Here is a 15,551-nt window from a genome sequence, read left to right on the forward strand (position 1 = left end):
GACATATTTCATGCTGTCAAATGCCGTCTGACTGTCCTCTGTACAGTGAATTTTCTTGCCTTTCTTTAACAAGTGGAGCAGTCATGTTGCGAAAATGAGGCACAAACCTTCGAAAAAATCCACACAGTTCCAGGAAGCATAATGCTGCTCATTTTGTCAACGGTATGGGAAATTCCCCAATTACCTTCACTTTTACATCCCATGTCACCGTTTACCTATGTCTAATAGCATGGCCCAGGAAGGTGACTTTTGCTCTGGCAAATTCACTTTTCGCTAGGTTTACCACCAAGCCTGCCTTCTGAAGTCGATAGAGAATGTCTGATAAATTCTGTAAGTGTTCTTTCCATGAATGACTAAAAACCACTAGGTCATCAATGTACACCACACGTTGGCTATCAGGAAACTTATTGGTTAGTCCCTGAATCGTGGCCGGCACATGTTTCACACCAAATGTAAGCTGCTTATCCCAAATTCTCAACACAGTCTTCCAAACTTGAAACTGGGTATACATCAATCTTTTTAACTGCATTGAATGTATGATAGTCCACACATTACCGTTGGGTGCCATTTGGTTTTGTTACAATGAGTATGGGAGAGCTCCAATAACTCTAACGCATGTTGATTTTGTCATCTCAGAGCATGCATTCAATCTCTTTCTACGCCTGTGCCAACATTAGAAGATTATGTCTGTAAAGATGTTGTTTAATCATAACAGCAACTCCTATAGCTTCATTATGCACAGTTGGGTTAGTACATCCAAGTTAATTACTGCATATCTCCCCATGTGATAATAATAACTCTTTCTGGTCATTTCAATTTTTGTCAGGAAAGTAACTCAATAATGTTTCTCAATTTTAGGCAACTACCTCATTGTCCACTTTAATTTGAGGAATGTCCGATTCAGAAGCCTCTGAACTTGGTTCTTCCTTCTGTGACACAAACATTAAAAGCTTCTCCTCTTGCTTTCTTCCCTATCAAAATATCTTTTGGGCGTATTCCCATGACAAACGCTGTGAGAGTTTTTTTTTTTCTGTCTTGAGTTCTTACCAAGTAATTATCCTCACTCAATATCCTTTGTATTTCATAATTTCCACTTGCTTTTCAAGAATCACCTATCGCTGGAAGTAACAGTAATGCCTTATCCCCGATCGCAAAATTGCAATTGTTTGATTTCCTGCCAGCTTTTTGTTTTATTACATGCTGCAATACTTTCAAATGCTGTCTAGACAATTCCCCAGTGCTATTAATCATTCCTTAAAGTGTGACCTCTAAATGCTGATTTACTATTTTCTCCTTAATCGGTTTTAATGCCAAAACCTAATACAAATTGACTGAATTTGTTCTGTTAATTTGGTGCACCCCTGATCACAAAAAGCATAAATGGAATTCCCTTACGCTAATCATCTGGATAATCCTGAGCATAAGTCCTCAACATGGTCTTTAATATTTAATGTCACCTTTCGAGCGCTCCCTTCAATTTTGCATGGTACGCAGTAGATTTGAATTGCTTCATTCCAAAGACATTATAGTAAATAATTTGGATGTGAAGTTTGAACCTTGATCTCACTGCATCTCTATTGGTAGTCCTTATCTATTTTTAAAACAGAGTAATTCCTCTGCAATTCTTTTAGCTGTGATATTGCATTTTGGGATAGCTTCTGGAAATCTAGTCGATGCATCCAGTATTGTTATAAAATGCCGTTGCCCATTTGTTTGGTTTGAGGTTGGGGAGCTGGCCAATTAATTAAAACTTTGTAAAAGGCTCCTCAAATGCAGTAATTGTTAAGAAAAGCGCAGGTTTTATTATCACTTGTGTTTTTCCAATTGCCTGATATGTATGACACGTCCGCCAAAATTCAACTACTTCCTTTTGCAGTCCAGGCCAATAAAAATGTCCCTGTATTTAACCCTGTGTTTTCCTCCCTCCTAACTGCGTTCTAGCTGGTAGCTCATGTACCATTCGCATCACCTCCTTTCTGTATCCCATGGACAATACGATTTGATGAACTTCTGCCCAATTATCATCTCTTTGAATATGTGATAGTCTCCATTTCCTCATGAGGACATCATTTTAAGGGTAATAACACTCATGGATGCATTCAAAATTCCGAATGCATATGCTTTTCGATATAATTGCTTTAACCTTTTATCTTTCTGCTGTAACTCAATTACTTTAAATGAGCTACAAATGTTTGAACTCCTCCAAATTAATTGTCTCTCGAAGAGCATCGTAGGTTTGCTCTCTTTTTAAAGCTCTTATCCATCCACCAAAATTACTTTGTTTCATCCTTTCAGACTCGATATGGGTTTGACCAGGATCCCTCCTTAGATTCCTGAAACGTTGTCTGTAGGATTCTGGCACAATTCATATGCACTTTCTTTACCTCCTCATATTCGCCAGATCTCTCGTCTGATAGTGTTGTGAATACCTCACGACCTCTAGCTATAATGGTTGGTTTGGATCAACAATACCCGCAAGGCCTTGGCCACTACAATTTTTTAGCAATTTTTTCATATTAAATGAAAAAGATTTCCTTGTCCTATTGATCATTTTAGGCAAGGCGTGAATATACTTAAAATGTTTCTCACCAGGCTTTTGACTACCATGGGTTTGGTCATCCTCACTCTGCTCCTTACTAACCTCACCTTCAGCCTTCATCTCCATCCTTTTAAGATGACTTTCCATTCGAAGTGCCCATCTCTGACGGTCAAACGACTCTCCTTTTCTTTCTTTCTGCGAAAGCCATTTGTTATTTTTTTTCTTTTTCCTCTGCTAAAACTATTCGTTGTCTTTCTTCCTCTTCTGATTCTAGTCGTAACTCAAACTGGTTCATTTCTGCTTCTAACTCAAACTGCTTCATTTGCGATTGAGGTTTAGTCATCGTCACAGATCCTGATGGAGTTTCCAGCAAATTTGAATGCTGAGCTACTGCTGCAATCATCTCATCTTTCCTCACATTTGGAGGTAGCTTCAACTCCAGCTCGTTTATTAATTCCCGCAGCTTGAACTTATGTGCATTTTGTAAAACCCCCCAAGGTCAATTCTTCCATCTCCAAAACGTCCTTGGTGACTGCAAGAGCCATTGCTATTTAAGTTCTGTTTCCCCACTAAATCAACACACGAAATAAAACACACTAATACTTGCCACTCACCGCCGAAATCCCACAAAGGGCCCCCAATCTGTTATGGAGCAGGCCCGACCCTTCAAAACATTTTAAAGCAGGTATCCCTTACCATAACTTCGCTATTTGTTGAGGGTTATTATATAGTAGATATTCCCAGAGTGAATTAACTGGTCAGGATGCCGAGTTGGGAACTAATAGACTTTATTTAACAAATTATAAAATGTAACACAAGGAACAGAAAATAGAATACCTGAATATGTTATCCTATCCAAACCTGACAGGTTATCACGTCTTAAGGAAACTGTTCCAAAATACTTACAACAATCCCAGTAAACGAATAGCTTTGCACAAAGAATAAAACTGACAAAAAGGCGAACAGATTATAAATTCAGAAGAGCAGAAGGAGTGGGAGAGCATCCAGTTACAACAATGACCCTGACTAAACTAACCCCAGAACTGCACCGACATGTCCAGCCAGAGAGCTGGCCAGGTCCGCTTGAATATACAAGTTTCTGTTTAAAAACCTGAAAGCTTTTAGCTGAGACATTATCTGTTATGTATAAACAAAAGGATCCCAATGAATCTTTCAAAATTCTGGCACCTTGGAACCTTGGGTTATTTAGGTCCTGTTTAAGGAAAAAAAAACAAAAACAACGTAAACTTGTAAAAGGACAGACTTTGTGACTACATGCCACGTTTGGTTTTGGACTGCAGTCAAAACATTTAAGTCCTACTGATTTGAAGCCAATAAAATGTACTAAGGTGTTTTTCAGTTTACATAAAACAGTGCTGACTCGCATTGGGTGTTGAAAATACCAAACTGTCTCATTAGTGCAAGCAGAGGAATGCCCAGGCAGATCCACACTTCCTGTGTATTGGAGTGCAAGCATGCCCACTCAGAATTTGTTGGTTGGTACCTGTTCTAGTCGAGGAGATATCAGCACACTAACACCAATTAGATTGTGTTTTCTGTGGGTGGTCGTGGTGGGAGGTTCAGGCAGATATAGCATTGCAAACGGACAACACTGCAGAATCATCCAGCCTGCTGCAAGAAAACATCCATCATTGTCCCTCACAACGAACTTCAGGAGAGCAATCGGTGATGGGAAATATGACCAATAGCCAGCGATGTCAACATTCAATTCAATCTCGTTTTTATTGTGAACAGAAGGTACCATACTGAAAGGAGTTAACTGGATCTATTTGTTTATTGACTGTGACTGATGTCAGTCTCCATGGATCCTAATTGTGTCACTGGACGGTTTCCCTCTTCTATTAGTAAGTTACTTCTTGCAATGCATTATCCCATTATTGCTGCAGATGCGTCACCTCCAACACTAACAGGGATCGACAGCTGCAGAGACAGGGAAACGAGAGATCAGAACCTGAGAATAGGCGGCAAGTTCCAGCAATGTATCAGAATCTGAGAACAATAGACTGGAATGTTCCACCATGGATCAGAATCTGAGAACAGTAGACTGGAATGCGGTAATAATGGGCAGGAGTTTATCCTTGGCTCATTTCTATCTTACCTGGTTTGGGCACAAGTTATCATATCGGATATTCGGTGTACTGCTGATTATTCAGGCGGGCTATTATCCCATGCTCGCTATTGTTGGTGTTCCTGGTAAGTCTCTCTATCTCTATCTATATATTAATCCCATAAGCCATGGTGAACTTCATTTTATTTCTGTTATCTATATTTGACAAGAATGAAAACTATTTTCTTCAGTTTCACATGCAAATCCATTCATTACCGCAAATTTCAGGACTGGCTGCATCCCTGCCCTCACAAACATCCGAGAACAAGACTGATCACAATCGCGAAGTACCAATTTGCCCTGAATTAATTTATGTCTTGGTATTCTCTCCATCACCAAAGCTACCCACTACCAGCTCCATCATATTCCCAGTCCCCAGCTTGACATTAGTGTGGTTGCTAAATAAACCATTATCCATGCCTCGGTAAAATTCAGACTCCATGGTTCCAGCTCTCTCCTAATCACTCTTTCTGTTACAAATGTTTCTATCACAACGTTGTTATTGTCTCTAAAGTAAATCCATGACAGGGACGGTGTGTCAGAGAAGTAATGTTGCTGGACATGTAATTCCGTGGCCAAAGTTACTACACTAAAGACACTGCTTAAATCCTACCTCAGATGATATCAGAAATGAAAGTCCAATAACACGAATTAAAAATAAAAGTGAATTTCACCAATATCGACCATAACACCGCCAGAACCTTGTCGCTAAGTTTATCTGTTCCTTTGTTATCTTTTGTTAAAGAAATCTAACATTATTGTCTAGTCGGGCTTAAGACTGAAGTCAGACTCAGCAATGTGCTTGGCTCTATACTTCATGAAAGAATGACCTCACAGGAAAGGGTATTTAGTGACGTCAACAAATGCTGCCCCTGTCAGCGATGCCATTTAATAACAACATTAAAGGGTAAATACAACTAATAATGATGCAAGAAATCGGAATGAAAAAGAACGTGAAAGTGCCAGAGAAACTGAGCAGATTTGTCAGCCTCGGATAGAGAGGAAAACAGAATTGGCAATTCGAGTCTACTGACCATACATCAGAACTGAACATGACTGTGGAATAGTGTAATTGCTGCTGGTGACAGAAATGCCTGCTGTGACGAGGAGAAGGACTGAGTTGAATAGATCGAGAAAGAGAGAGATGAAAAACAAAGCAAACAAGGGGATCGTTGATGATCAACTGAGATGCAAGTATAAATCATGTTTAGTCTTCTTTATTTTTCTCCTGTCGCCATATTAACAAAATTCATGCCATCTATGTGTACATCAAAGCCCCGGTTTAAAGTGAGTAATGTCCGTTTGTCATTTCCCTGAGTATAATCATTTTCTTTTTATCGTTAATGGGATGCTGGGACAACATTTAATTTCCTTTCCTCATTGCACTTGAGCTGCCTGACGTGGTCAGGAAAGGCATTGGTGAGCTGCCTTTCCTGACCGCTTCTGTCGGTGGGCTGTAAGTAGTCAGTGCTTAGTTCTGTCTGGTTTAATTTCTTTGAGACATTATGGTCTTTGATACAACTGAACGGCAGGCTTGGCCATTTAAAACGGCACCTGAGACTTAAAAACATTGCAATGGATCTAGAGTTACATATAAACTCGGTGAAGCTGATAGATTACCTTCCCTGAAGTGCATTCGGGTACCAGGTAGGGCTTTTTTCTGACAATTTACAATGGTTTCATTGGACACTTAAGTCCTGATATTTTGTGGAATTCAAATTCCAGCATTTGCTGTAGTGGAATTCAAATCTAGGCCCTTCGGTAATTACCTGGGTCACTGGATTAATTGTCCAGAAATAATACAGCTAGGCCATCACGTCCTCAGCATCTCCAACTATCTCCAATGCTAATAGTGGTGTTGCAGTTGGCGTGGCTGTGCTTGAAGCATCGCGGTTTGCAAAGCAAAGAAATTATTTGGCAAAACATACCATCATTCTCATTTTGTATTTGTGAGAAGGCGAGATGATGGGAAGCGCTCTTGATGAAAAGGACCTGGATGTCCTTGGTCATGAGTCACTAACCGAAGTCATACGGAGCAGTAATTAATCAGCACGGTAAATATGTGCTGTCCTTCATTGCAAATTGATTAAAGCATATGAACGTTGTAACCTTCCTGCAGTTATAGAGTGATATTGAGAAAGTACTTGGCGCGCTGTGAACAGATTTTCTCTGCTTTTTAAGGAATGATCTCCTTGTCACAATGAGACAGTGTAAAGGAGTTGCACTAGCCTATTTCCCTGCATTGATGGCACCATGTGGACGGTGTGAAGAAAATGAGTATTTAATCTGTAATGCTACAAAAAAATAAAAAAAGTGATTGCAATAAAACTTGAACGTTACGGACCAAAGCAAAACATTGATGGCATGAAATATAACGTGTTTTCCCGCAATGCATGTTTTCATATTTGGGCAAATACATGGACAAGAAACGTTGAGCAGGATAAGCGCCAAGTGTAAGGGAATGGTTTTAGCAAGGATGGACATATTGGTCGGTATAGACCAGTTAGGCTGAAGGGCCTGTCTCCGCGCTGAAGGATTCTATGAAACTATGGTAGTTTACATATCTCTGTGGAACCCCCATATTGGTTGCGAGAGAGCTCCAGGTTCTGAATAAACTCTCACCATCTCAATGTACAGTTGGACCGAGACCCTGCACTGAGCATCACATTGTTCTCAAACCGGCCAGTAGCCACACTCTATCAGAGTTGGCCATTCCCAAAAGTTTTTGATCTCCATGCAGAACACTAGCCTGTCTTCTTGGAGATGGAACATGCCTCCTTGCGACTTGGTACAAACCATCTGCTGTGCCTCCTTACCATCAGCAAACCACGTTAATGTAATACTTATGTTCCATTAGCAATGGAGCCATTAGGGACAACATGGAGTAGTCTGTCTGTGCAGTCTCTGCTTCATTGGGTTTTCGTGTTGCAGCATTAATGACATCCTCCTATTGCAGTATAACAGTTTGGAGGGGCTGAATGGCTTCTTGTGTTCATGAGTCAGTGTTTCGAGGGGCTGAATGTCCTCCTTCAGGTCCTAGAGAAGAGGGTCATTATTGAGAGACCCATGTTTCCTGCTTACTAGCGTGTTGTGCTGACTGGACTCCTTATCTTCCTGTGTAATAATAGACAAACAGGAGGCTGGAAGAACACAGCAAACCAGGCAGCATCAGGAGGTGGAGAAGTCAACATTTCAAGTATAACCGATCTTCAGGACTGTGGGTGGAGGTAGGGGGAGCTGCAGATAAAGAGGGACGGGAGACGTTGGGCTGGAGAGAGCAGCGGGATGATGAGATAGGGATTGGTGGACACAAGTAGTGAATGCAACCTGCTTGGTCAATGGGAGGGATGAATCCGTTTGGTAGCTGGAAGGCAGGGTCGTTAGGTGGAATAGAAGAAAGGGGGAGGGGCGGGAAAGGGAGCAGGGGTATGGCTGGGAAGTTTATTAAAAATTGGAGAACTCAATATTGAGTCCTCCAGGCAGAAGATAAGGTACTGTCCCTCCAATTTGCGGTCTGACTCACAGCGGCAATAAAGGAAGGCAAGGATAGTCATGTTGGAAAGACATTGAAAAGGGGAATTGAAATGAATGGTGACTGGGATGTCAGGTCGGCCCCTTTGTGCCCAGCTGTGATGCTCAGAGAAATGTACCCTTAGTTTATGTTTAGTCTCCCTAATGTAGAGAAGACCACATTGGGAGAACCTGATGCAGTAAAGTAGGTTGGAGGAAAGGCAGGTTTGGGCCGCTGGATGGATGTGAGGGAGGTGGCGTGCAAGCGGGTAATGCACATTTTCAGTTTGCAGCGGCAGTGCCAGTAGGGATTGGAGGATTTGGTGAAAAGTGTGGCACGAACCATAGATTAGCGAAGGGAATGGTCCTTGTGGAAGATGTGCAAGGAGGTGGGATCCAACCCAGTTTACTGTATCTGGTGCTCCCGATGTGGTCATCTCCACATCGGGGAGACCAATTGTAAACTAAGGGAATGTTTTGCTGAGCATCTCAGTTGGGAATGTAAGGACTGACATGACCTAGGAGTCACTGCCTATTTCAATTCCCCCTCTCACGCCCTTTCCAACGTGGCCATCCTTGACTTCCTCAATTGCCACATTGAAATAAACCACAAATTGGACGAACAACACTTCATCTTTCGCCTGGGCAGCCTACAGCCCGGGGGACCTAACATTGATATGCCCAGTCTCAAATTACCGCCCTTCCAATCCCCCAAATAGATTCCCAGCCCCTCCTCCTCCCTTCCATTCCTCTGATCAGCCCTTCTGCCAACTATCAACTAGATTCATTCCTCCTATCGACCCTCTACCTGTGTTCACCTATCCTCTCCTCAACACCCTTGTTCCTCCTCTCCCACCCCACCTCTTTAAATGTAGACCCCCTTATCCCTCACCCTCAGTCCGGAAGAAGGCTTTTACCCAAGGCTTCTCACCTCCTAAAGCTGCCTCTCTTGTTTTGTTGTTCCGGCTTCCTGCCTGTCTACTTTGAATTCCAACATTTGCAGATTTTTAAAAAAAATCTCTTCTTGCGTAAGAAGCAACAGAGAGTGAACAGGCTGTGCCTCTTCTTACAGAATAATTTTGATGGGCTGAATGGCTTTCTCACATTCCAGTGAAAACAGCTTGAGATGCTGAATGACCTCCTCTTTCTATACTGTGGAAATGTGCAGTGTCCAGCAATGCGATCACACGAATGTTACCTGCACGTTGACATCATGAGCTTGAATATTGACCAGGTTTTGATGCTTTATGTTACCTTCACTGAACATCTTCACTTCTGGTGGAATGATGGAAGGTAAGACATTGATGAATCAGCTGAAAATGTTCATCCCGAGGAAGCTACCCTGTTGATAGCCCACAGAGATATCCAGGGACTGAGAGGATCAATGACCAACAGCCACATTGTTTCTGAATGACTCAACCAGTGGAGAGATTACTACAGATTCCCATGAAGTACGAATCTTGTGCAAACCCTTTGACACATTGCTCAGTCAAATCTTTCAGTAATGTCAGGACCAGTCACTTTGACGCTGTGTTAATATCTTTTGTTCATGTCAATAGGCCAAGGTATATGTGTGGGAAGTGTTTCCTTCTCTGAGAGGATAGTGACTGTTGGGGCATCTCTATCCCAGCCAGCTGCATCACTGAAATGTTTGGGAGGGGGTGAGGAGCGTGTCAATGGATTCTTGGAGAGTCGAGTGTTACAAAGAATTTGCATGAAAGAGAAATGTCCGCAAACAGCAGATCATCCCTGACCTTACTGAATGGAAGGGCAGGCTTGAGGAGATAAATAGCCTCGTGTTATTCCAGTATACCCAGAGTCCAGTCAGTTTGTAGGCTGTTCCATTTCCTGTGTTACTGATCTGAAGTAGCTGAATACACTGATACTGTTTCTGCATAACAGGATACTGATGCTGCATGATCTACTCTGGGTCCAGTGTTATAAGCTCGAGGGGCTGATTGACCTCGTCCTGCAGCTGTATGTCAGGCTCCAGGGGCTGAAAAGCCTTACTTTGTCCTGGTGTAACTGAAATCCATATAGGCTAAATCTACTACCCGAGGAGAAAGTGAGCACTGCAAATTCTGGAGATCAGAGTGGACAAGTGTGGCACTGCAAAAGCGTGGCAGTTCAGGCAACATCCGAGGATAATCGATGTTTTGGACATTCGTGATGAAGGGCTTATGCCTGAAATATCGATTCTCTTGTTCCTACATGACCTGCTGTGCTTTTCCAGTGCCACACTTTTTGACGTCTACCGCCCCGACCTAGTCAACCTCCCTGGTCATGTCATCAAATAACTTTAAGAGATTTGTCAAGCATGATCTCCTACGCACAAAGTGATGCTCAATATTTCTACTCAAATCTTGTCTTTTGAAATTAATGTACATCTTATCCTTCAGAATTTTCTCAAGAAAGGCATCTACCACAGATGTTAAACTTACTGGTCCATAGTTCGAAGGCTGTTTCCCCACCCCACCCCACCCCACCCCAGTCCTTCTTAAATAAGGCCACAATATTTGCTAACCTCCAGTCTTCCTGGATCTCAACTGTGGTTAATGATGAGCAAACTTATCAGCCAGGTCCCCCATAAATTCTTCTCTAGCCCCTGACATTGATCTTGAACATATCTGGTAAGGAATGTGAGATTTATCCAAACTCAAGCATTCTAGTACGTCCAGTACCTCCTCTACTGTGATATGGACTGTCCCTAAGAAATCACAACGAACTTCGTCAAGTTCCTAAGTATTCATTTCTTTCTCCATGTTAAACACAGAGAAGAAATATTTGTTGAGGACATCGCCAGTCTCTTACAGTTTCACACATACATGTCCACTTTGGTCTTTGAGGGGTCCTACTTTCTTACTATTTATTGTTTTTCCTATAATATACTTAAAGTACCTTTTTGAATTCATCCTAATCTTCTCAGCCAAGGTTCTTTCATGCCCCCTTTATGCTCTACTGATTTCCTTCTTCTGTAAATTCCTGTATCCCTTATATACCTCCAGGGATTCACTTGATCCCAGCTGCCTGTAACTGAGCTGCCTTTCTTTCTGGTCAAAACCTAAATATCTCTTGTCATTCAGGGTTCGCATTCCTGCCAACTTTCCTTTCACCCCGACAGTAACAAATAGACCTTGAACTCTAGTATCTCACGTTCAAAGGCCTCTCACCTGCCAGTGGTCCCTTTGCCGGCAAGCAAGCTATTCCGACAAACCCCTCCAAACTCCTGTGTAACTCGATCTACATTCGTCTTGCCCCAATTTAGAACTTGAAGCTGTGGACCAGTTTTGTCGCTCTCCATAAATAAGTGAAAATTAATAGAACTATGGTCATTGGTTCCAAAGTGCTCCCCCACTATCACCTCCATCACCTGTCCTATCATATTTCCTACCAATAGATCAAATTTTGTACCTTCACGAGTAGGCCCCTCTATATACTGCTTGAGGAAATGTTCCTGGCGCAATTAATGGATTCGATCCCACCAAATCACGTAACGCTCTGGTAGTCCCAGTTTATGTTATAAAAAATAAAATCCTCAATTATAACAATCCTTTTGCTCCTGCATGCCCACCACTTTGCATGTATATTTGTTACGCTAATTCCTGTTGATATTTGAGGGCCAATAGTACAACCCCTATAACATCACAATTCCCCTTCCTATTTATTAGCTCCATCCATAAATCCTCGCTGTTTGATCTTTCAGTTATTTAATCTCTCATTACTGCTGTGATACTTCCCTTCATCAGAAATGCAACTTCCCCTCCCCTTCTTTAACCGTTGCTGTCCTGCCTAAAGCAGCTAAACCCTCGCACATTAAGCTGCCAGTCATGTCTCTCTCTTCGCCATATTTATTAAATGGCTCTAATATCCCATTCCCACGTACCTATCCATGCCCTGAGTTCATTGGCCTTATCTGTCAGCCCTCTGGCATTGAAATACATCCAGCAGGCATTCCCTGATCCCCATCGTATTCCAGCCTGACCAGTGTCTTCACTTTACTGGTCCTGATTACTGTATGTCCTTCCAGCCTCACACTTGCTTCCCTGCTCTTGAGGATCCCACACCCTGCCAATATCGTTTAAACCCTCCTTTGGAACACCAGCAAACCTGGTCGCCAGGTTATTGGTCCGCCCTCCAGTGTATGTGCCACCTGTCCCTCTTGAAAAGATCAACTCTGTCACAGAAAAGACCCCAATGATCTAAAAATCTGAGTCCCTACCCCTTGCACCATTTCTTTTGTCATGCATGTATCTGCCATATCATCCTATTCTTACTTGCATGAGCTCATGAAACAGGAAGTAATCAGGAGATTACCACTTCGAAGTCTTGGTTTTGGACTTTTCTCCTAGCTCTCTGTGATCACTCTGTAGGACCTTAACCCTATTTCTACCTGTATCATTTATACCAATTTGCACAATGACTTCGGGCTGCTCACCCTCCCCCTTGACAACGTTCTGTAGCCGCTCGGAGAATTCCTGGACCCTGACACTTGTGAGGTAACACACCTTGCTGGATTCCCGTTTGACTCCCCAGAATCTCCAATCCGCTCCTCCAACAATCGACTCTCCTATCTCTAAGACCCTGTTTATATTTACCCTTTCCCGCTGAAACACAGAGTCAGTGTATTGCGAACAACCTGACTACTGCTGCATTCCATTGAGCGGTCTTTCCCCCCAACAGTATCTAAAATGGTTTACTTGTTTTCGAGAGGAATGGCCATAAGGGATTGCTGCACTCTCTGCCTACTCCCTTTCCCATTCCAAACATACTCTCTGCCTGGATCACGACAGGGTGCAAGGACTGGCTGCTGAATAAAATTGTGTTTATTTAAACGCAAAAGGGCTGACATGTAAGGCTGATGAACTCAGGGCGTGCATCTTCATGTGAGACTGGGCCATGATAGTCATTACAGAAACATGGCTAGGGGCGGGTCTTGGGCATGACCACCACAGTGAGGCACTTATCGATGAAGCTCATAGCATCTCCGATGATCCTGAGTGTACCCAGCTGCAACTCCCAAACATGGTCTCCCAGGAGCTATAGACAGGTGCAGTTTCCACACTAGTAGTCATCAGGGACGGTGGCAATCTCCCGGAGCTCCAACGTCCCACAGGAGGAACGTGCAACTGGACTAACTGCCATCTCGACTGCTGTAATACTAAATTAACAGAACTTTATTTGAGCTTGCCTGTACGTTTTGCTGAGCTGCTGCTATCTGAAGCCTCTCAGCCCAATGAATTGCTAATTACTCTCCTATCAACTGCATTTTCTCTACTCCACCACATTTACTTTTAGTCAGCAAAGTAGGGAGACACGATAGTGATGTAATGTTTGTGGCTTACACACTCCTTGACACCAAACCCATGATAACCTGCTCTCCAGGGCAGGCCTTATTGAGGTCTTCCTCCTGGTAGAGGTGATTGTGCTGATGCAAATCTTCACCCCAACAGCCAATCTGCGTTGTCACAGTCCTCTGGTCCTTTCTGTCTATTAGTACTGCATTTAAAAATTCCTTGAATCCGTCGATTGAGGGAGGTTGATGTTCGAATACAGGGCTATTGCAAAAAAAAAAAGACGTAGGAGCAACATTATGCCTACCCGCTCACTGAGTCTGCTTTTCTGTTCAATCTGGTTATATTTATTCTTTTAATTCCCCATTCTACTTTCATGCCTTTTCCCCCATAACTAACCCTAGTTTAAAAATCAGTCTGACTCAGCCTTCAACATATTTAATGATCTAGCCTCAACAGCCCTCAGGAATTTCGACAATTGTTTCCTTCTCACTGTTGGGAGACTTGGTGGTCTTTAATCCCATGCCTTATTTCTAGCACTCATTTGAATTGTGCCGACATTCGATGTTATTGTGTCCTATCACACTTCTCTGTGGCTAGAGGCAAAAAAATGAAAATGTCAGAGCCTGTAATATTCTCCCTCATCTTCCACATCAGCCTAAGATGCAGCTTATTCGGATCTGGAGATTTGCCCACCGTTCACCATGCATAAACTTCCAATTCTTCCTTGGCTTCTTTATCAAGGGTCATGCGGTCATTCTCCCTGAAGGCAGGAACGGCTTCTTCAAACTGAAGACCGATATGAAGTCCGTGTTTAACATATTCTGTGGCTCCCTGGTGTTATCCTCTTCCTCTTAAGAAACTGATAAAATGTCTTTCGATTCATGTTAATCTTACCCACTAATGTTTTATGCCGATTCCCCTTCTGCTCTTCTACTGACGTTTTAAGTTTACCCCAGACTTACTATATTCTTTTATTGCATCAATTTTTCTGCTTTGTACCTGCTATTAGTCTCTCTTTCGTTTTTTTAATTCTGTTCTGAATGTTTGTTGATATCCGAGGTTCTCTGGGCTTGTTTTCCAAATTTTCATCTTCTGTGTAACATGTTGGGCGGACACTCTCATTAATTCCATTTTGATCAACTTATCTCCCATGGCCCCGCCACAGGCTGTTCTGCTACAGTTTCACCCAGACACCACTGCACTTTGGCCATATCCTGTCTTTTTTTTCATAAATTCCGTCTCCCCAATGCATTAATCTTTTATTTTCCAGATGGTGTTTTGTTTATCTTTTCCTTAACAAACTTAAAATGTATGATGTCGCGGTCACTGGCCGTATAATGCTCTACTAATCCTTCCTGCAATATACTGACTGGCTTTGTTCCCCACTGTGAGACCCGCTCATTGTTGTATCTACTGCATGTTGATATAAGAAGCTCTCTGGAATAACTTTCAAGGCATCTGTTCTCTCTTAAAACGTTATCACTTCCCGAATGAATGTTTGGAAATGAAATCCCTGTATGTAACAATCCCATTATTGTTTTTACACACTTCAGTAAATTGACTATATATCTGCTCCTGTACTTTATATTATCTCGGGGTCTATAATATATCCCCAGTAGTGCCTCTGAAATGGTTTTGATCCTGAGCTCTATCCACAAAGCCTCATTAGAAGATCATTCCAAGATATTGTCCCTCTTTACTGTAGTAACTGACTCCATACCTAATAATGAAAAAAACCCCTCCTCTTTTGCCCGTCTCCTGTCTTGCCTATAGGTATTCTACCACAGCATATTGAGTTGTCAGCCCTGACCTCTCTCAAACATATCTCTGTAATTGCAAAATGTCACATTTCCACATGTCACCTTGTTACCTTATCACATCTGTCTGTCCGATAATATTCCCAGCATTAAGCTAAAGCACATCCACCCTGGAATGTAGCACCTGGAATCCTCTGTACCTCGGAGTTCTTTAACCAATCAGTGTTCGGTATCAAGCTGCCCAATTCATGAACCAAAACTGTAATTCTGGGACTGAATTAGTATTTGTTGAAATGCAATTTAGTTTTTAATAAATGCATTAA

Source organism: Chiloscyllium plagiosum, unplaced genomic scaffold (assembly GCF_037043375.1).
Source record: "Chiloscyllium plagiosum isolate Xiang-an unplaced genomic scaffold, Cpla_swu_hap1 HiC_scaffold_37, whole genome shotgun sequence".
NCBI classification, from domain to species: domain Eukaryota; kingdom Metazoa; phylum Chordata; class Chondrichthyes; order Orectolobiformes; family Hemiscylliidae; genus Chiloscyllium; species Chiloscyllium plagiosum.